Below are 6,330 nucleotides of genomic sequence, written 5' to 3'. Positions count from 1 at the left end.
TGGAGGGGGAGTATAAACTTTACCATTCTGTTTGTGAACCGCCTATAATGTGTGTAGCATGGAAGATATCGCCATCTCTTGGTTGTTATGTTGACAATGAAAGTATACCGCTCAGAATATTATTCACCTCTATTTCAAAATCGACCTCTGGCACCTGTACAAATCCCTGCTTCCCTCTGCGAAGGGCCTATCTATTTACTTTTATCTTGAGTCATCATCCTCTTATTAAAAAGCACCAGTTGGAGAGCATCGCTGTCATTTGCATTCATTACTGTTAGTTTACATTGAGTATGACTTGATTGCATCTCTTTTACCATAAATTACAATGTCTAGTCAGTCCTCGATCTTTAAAGGTGCTCTGCATTTATGTTTTGCGGTCTCAGAAAGGGCTAGCAAGATACCATCTTGTTATATCATATTATGGTTGTTTTGAGAAAGTGTTGTCATCCGAGATTTATTATTATTGCTTGCTAGTTGATTATGCCATTGATATGAGTAAACATGATACCTAAGAGTTATTGTGAATATGGTTAGTTCATAATCTTTGCTAAAAACTTGAATGCTGGCTTTACATATTTACAACAACAAGAGCAAACAGAGTTTGTAAAAGTTTTTCTTTATCACTTTCAGTTTGTCAACTGAATTGCTTGAGGACAAGCAAAGGTTTAAGCTTGGGGAAGTTGATACGTCTCCGTCGTATCTACTTTTCCAAACACTTTTTCCCTTATTTTGGACTCTAACTTGCATGATTTGAATGGAACTAACCCGGACTGACGCTGTTTTCAGCAGAATTGCCATGGTGTTATTTATGTGTAGAAACAAAAGTTCTCGGAATGACCTCAAACTCCATGGAGATTATTTTTGGAAATAATAAAAAATACTGACAAAGAATCAAGGCCAGGGGGCCCACACCCTAGCCATGAGGGTGGGGGCGCGCCCCCTGCCTCGTGGGCCCCCTGGAGCTCCACCGACCTCAACTCCAACTCCATATATTCGTGTTCGGGGAGAAAAAATAAAGGAGAAGGATTCATCGCGTTTTATGATACGGAGCCGCCGCCAAGCCCTAAACTCTCTCGGGAGGGCTGATCTGGAGTCCGTTCGGGGCTCCGGAGAGGGGAATCCGTCGCCGTCGTCATCATCAACCATCCTCCATCACCAATTTCATGATGCTCACCGCCGTGCGTGAGTAATTCCATCGTAGGCTTGCTGGACGGTGATGAGTTGGATGAGATTTATCATGTAATCTAGTTAGTTTTGTTAGGGTTTGATCCCTAGTATCCACTATGTTCTGAGATTGATGTTGCTATGACTTTGCTATGCCTAATGCTTGTCACTAGGGCCCGAGTGCCATGATTTCAGATCTGGACCTATTATGTTTTCATGAATATATGTGAGTTCTTGATCCTATCTTGCAAGTCTATAGTCACCTACTATGTGTTATGATCCGACAACCCCGAAGTGACAATAATCGGGACCACTCCCGGTGATGACCATAGTTTGAGGTGTTCATGTATTCACCATGTGTTAATGCTTTGGCCCGGTGCTCTATTAAAAGGAGGCCTTAATATCCCTTAGTTTCCGCTAGGACCCTGCTGCCACGGGAGGGTAGGACAAAAGATGTCATGCAAGTTCTTTTCCTTAAGCACGTATGACTATATTCGGAGTACATGCCTACATTATATTGATGAACTGGAGCTAGTTCTATGTCTGTGACGCCCCGAGACCGTTGCGCCAGGTGTCTTCCAGTTATTCGTTGTTGTTGCCTTGTCATTTGCTTGCGTGTCGCTTCTTGTCATGTCATCATGTGCATTGCATCATCATGTTTTTCAAAACTTGCATCCGTCCGGGTCTCTCAGTTCCTTCCGTTGTCCGTTCTGAGCCCAGACACACTTGCACGCGCCCGCGCATCTCCAAAATATTATTTTATAAGTGGCCACAAAATGTTCTCGGAATGGGTTGAAAGTTGGCGTGCGGTGTTGTTTTGTTGTCAGTAGATCGCCTGCCAAGTTTCATCGCATTCGGAGTTTGTTTGATGCCCCAACGTATAACTATAGCGACAATATAGTCGGTCAAATCGTCGGACGTTTTCGGTCTCCGGAAACACTCGCTAGGTCTTTCTCTTCTCTTCTCTTAGCCCTAGGCTTTCTGCACGGCCCACTACCACTCACCGCCAGGCCCTACCCAACCTCTCTCGTCAGACCGCGACCCTCCTCGCGCGCGCGCCCGAAAGCTGTTCCGGACCCGACCCGGGCAGTCGTCACCGTTGGGTCCGAATCATCCCCAAACGTCTACAAAACATCTCCATTTTATTATTTGATCTCCCTAACCTATTTATCCGGACTGTCCGATTAAGATCAGAGAGACCAAATGCCCCTAAACTTAACCCATTTGCACAAACCCTAAAATCTAGAAGATGTGTCCCGCCGCCGCCTTCCAAATCCCCCTGGGATTTCCCCCTGCCCGATCCAACCACCGCAGCCACCTCCCACTCGTTCTGGGCCGCCAGATCTCTGATCCGACGGACCAGGAGGCTCCCAGCGCTCCAGCCTCACCTCTCGCAGAGGCACCGCCTCCTCACCTCGGCCCAGCGCCACCAGCCATCGACTGCCTCGCGGGAGTAGCTCCACCGGATCAGGCTAGGATCCCCTCGCACCCTTCCTCCCTGCTCTCCCTTCCCTTTCTCTATTTCTTCTCTTTTCCCCGCTCATCTCTCTGTTGCCTCCACAGGACGCCACAGCCGGCCTCTTCTTCCGACCCATCGCCGCGCCTTTGACTCATTCAAGCAGCAGCAGCGCCCTCATGCCGATTGCGGCCTCATCGGCTCCGCAGGCGGCGACCAGAACTAGCAGGACCGCCACGTCCCTCCTCTGTTCCTTCTCGTCCTTCCGCTTTCCTTGTTCCCGATCTGAATCTCTCTCTCCCTCTTTTCTTCAGGTAACAGTAGTTGCTACTGCCCTCATGGAGCTCCCACGCAGGTCCTCGACGTCGTTCCGCGCCAGATCCGGCCGGGGACCGTTGGATCTCGCCGCCTCCGCCATGAACCGTCCATCCCTGGCCTCCTGTGCGTGTCGCCGCTTCCCTGCATCGCCTGGAGCCGCCTGCGTCTCGCCTCCTCTGTGTGTTTCCTCTGCATCGAGCGGCAGCTCGGGAACGAGCACCCCGCCCCGCGTTGACCGTGCATTCGTCAGCGGCAGGCCCAGCTGCACCATGCCCCTGCGAGGCCGCTTCCTCATCGGCCCACCTCTCCACCCAGTGGGTTTGGCCCATGGTGGGCAGCCCAGCTCCTCCAGTTCTTGCCCGATGTGAGCGCCCCACCTTATCCTGAGCACTGTGCACCCTGTTGCTATCTTGCACCCACAGTTTTGCGCAGATCTATTTTTTTTCCTCTGGACGAATTTAGCTATTATTCCAGTGTTTTACCTGTTTTGCAGAAAACCCCCCAAGCAACATGCATATAGTAACTTCACAACCGTGCATCATATGTCAATAACTTATATATGTAAAATGCTTAGAATTTCATCTAGTTTCACAATATCCAACTTTCATGCATATTTAAATGTTTAAAATGTTGTTTGTCTAATTTTTCTTAAATGCCATGCTAAAATGCTTTATTTCATAACTAAATAACCGTAGCTCCAATCCTAATAAACTTTATATGAAAATGAGGTAGAAAATTGCCTAGTTTAACACGGTGGCATTACTTTGCATGTTTAACCACTCTAAAATTTGGTTTAGGGCAGAATAGTACCAAACCTAAAAATATGCACATGAGGAGTTTCCGGACTTGTTGTTTGTTATTCCGGCCTCATTTAAACTTGCCTAGATTAGGTAGTTTTCTTATGCTTCACCTCTTTCCATGTTTAACAATATTTAATATTGTTGGGTACATAAACGGGAGAGAACTAAATAAGTCATGTGGTGTTCCGTCAATATGCAACTTGTTGCATATTGAGCTCCACTTAACTTGTAGTTTTGCTTGTGCACTTTGCCATGCCATGCCCTCATTAAACTGGACATGCATCATACTTGGTTGTGCATCATGCCATGTTTATGTGAAGGTTGTTTACTATGTTGTTTTCTTCTTCCGGTGTTGCTTCTTCAGGTTAGTTCCGATAACGTCACGTTTGTGAGGATCCGTTCGACTACATCTGTTTGTCTTCTTCATGGACTCGTTCTTCTTTCTTGCGGGATCTCAGGCAAGATGACCATACCCTTGAAATCACGTTCATTCTATTGCTATGTCGCGATACCTACCACTTGATATATCATGCCTCTCATATTGCCATGTCAAGCCTCTAACCCTCCTTTCCTAGCAAAACCGTTGTTTGGCTATGTTACCGCTTTGCTCAGCCCCTCTTATAGCGTTGCTAATTGCAGGTAAAGCTGAAGTTTGTTCCCTATTGGAACATGGATATGTTGGGATATCACAATATCTGTTATTTATATTAATGCATCTATATACTTGGTAAAGGGTGGAAGGCTCGGCCTTATGCCTGGTGTTTTGTTCCACTCTTGCCGCCCTAGTTTCCGTCATACCGGTGTTATGTTCCTTGATTTTGCATTCCTTACACGGTTGGATGTTATGGTGACCCCTTGACAGTTCGCTTTGAATAAAACTCTCCAGCAAGGCCCAACCTTGGTTTTACCATTTGCCTCACCACCACCTACTTTTCCCTTGGGAGTCGCGCTCCCGAGGGTCATCTTTATTTTAACCCCCCTGGGGCCAGTGCTTCTCTAAGTGTTGGTCCGAACCGAGCCGCATGCGGGGCCAACTCGGGGAAACTCGAGGTCTGGTTTTACTCGTAGCCTGTCTCATCCGGTGTTGCCCTGAGAACGAGATACGTGCGACTCCTATCGGGATTGTCGGCACATCGGGTGGCTTTGCTGGTCTTGTTTTACCATTGTCGAAATGTCTTGTAATCGGGATGCCGAGTCTGACCGGGTCTTCTTGGGAGAAGGAATATCCTTCATTGACCGTGGGAGCTTGTGATGGGCTAAGTTGGGACACCCCTGCAGGGTTTGAACTTTCGAAAGCCGTGCCCGTGGTTATGGGCAGATGGGAATTTATTAATGTTCGGTTGTAGAAAACTTGACACTTAACTTAATTAAAATGAATCAACCGCGTGTGTAGCCATGACTGTCTCTTCTCGTCGGAGTCCGGGAAGTGAACACGGTTCTTGTGTTATGCCTGAATGTAAGTAGTTTCAGGATCACTTCTTGATCACTTCTAGTTCACGACCGTTGCATTGCTTCTCCTCTCGCTCTTATTTGCGTAAGTTAGCCACCATTTATGCTTAGTGCTTGCTGCAGCTCCACCTCATTACCCCTTTCCTACACATAAGCTTAAATAGTCTTGATCTCACGGGTGTGAGATTGCTGAGTCCTCGTGACTCACAAATACTTCCAAACAGTTTGCAGGTGCCGATGATAGCAGTGCAGATGATGCAACCGAGCTCAAGTGGGAGCTCGATGAAGATCGTGTTCGTTGTGATGTTTCATTTTCAGTTGATCAGTAGTGGAGCCCAGTTGGGACGATCGGGGATCTAGCATTTGGGTGGTCTTTCTTTATTTTGGTTCCGTAGTCGGACCTTGATTGTATTTTGGAGTATGTATGATATATTTATGTATTGTGTGAAGTGGCGATTGTAAGCTGACTCTTTATCCCTTTCTTATTCAGTACATGGGATGTGTAAAGATTACCCCTCTTGCGACTTGCCTACCATGCGGCTATGCCTCTAAGTCGTGCCCCGACACGTGGGAGATATAGCCGCATTGTGGGTGTTATAAGTTGGTAATCAGAGCCACCCCCGACTTAGGAGCCCCCTGCTTGATCGAATCGCTGACGTTGTTGAGTCTAGAACAAAATGTTTTGAGTCTTAGGATAACATATATCAGAGAGTAGGATTCTTTTTACTCCTCAGTCCCTTCGTCGCTCTGGTGAGGCCTCCTGATGTAGAAGTTTTGACTCTTCTCTCCTCAAATTTCACAAATTTTTTTAGGATCACGCGGGTATCTTGGAATCGTTTTGATGGTTTTGTGGCGAGAACATTGTTCTTGGTGCCTCCTGACATTTAGGGGTTGTGGCAGTGTCCCGGGGAGTTGAGCTCCGAGGTGTTGTCGTCACAATTTTATCGTTGCAGTTCTGGAATACCTGAGTTTCGCCGACATCGAAAATCTCTTTTATGCAGTTGTTGGTGAGATAACCTCGACGCCACCCAGTACTGGGGCGGGAGTTCAGGAGTATTGCCATAACTCGTATAACGAATGCTTTTTGAAGGTTGAGGTAAACGATTTCCGAAGGTTTCTTGGTTATGTGTTGAAGGATGGATA

General features: G+C 47.0%; 1 long non-coding RNA gene across 2 annotated transcripts; it reads left to right on the top strand.

The window, feature by feature from the left end:
* Nucleotides 1-2,478: 2,478 nt before the first annotated feature.
* On the top strand, nucleotides 2,479-5,661 carry LOC125556588 (uncharacterized). Of its 2 annotated transcripts, XR_015602616.1 has the most exons (4): nucleotides 2,479-2,635; nucleotides 2,728-3,302; nucleotides 4,103-4,196; nucleotides 5,412-5,661. It is a non-coding gene; the product is annotated as an uncharacterized LOC125556588 (long non-coding RNA). The 2 variants fall into 2 exon arrangements; XR_015602615.1 differs by lacking the exon at nucleotides 2,479-2,635 and having other exon boundaries at nucleotides 2,642-3,302.
* The last annotated feature ends 669 nt before the right edge of the window (nucleotides 5,662-6,330 follow it).

The sequence above is a fragment of the Triticum urartu genome, chromosome 5A, assembly GCF_056163025.1.
Source record: "Triticum urartu cultivar PI428250 chromosome 5A, HENAU_Tu73, whole genome shotgun sequence".
Classification (NCBI taxonomy): Eukaryota; Viridiplantae; Streptophyta; class Magnoliopsida; order Poales; family Poaceae; genus Triticum; species Triticum urartu.
The sequence above is the reverse complement of the archived record's forward strand: the minus strand, read 5'-3'. Positions and strand labels throughout refer to the sequence as shown.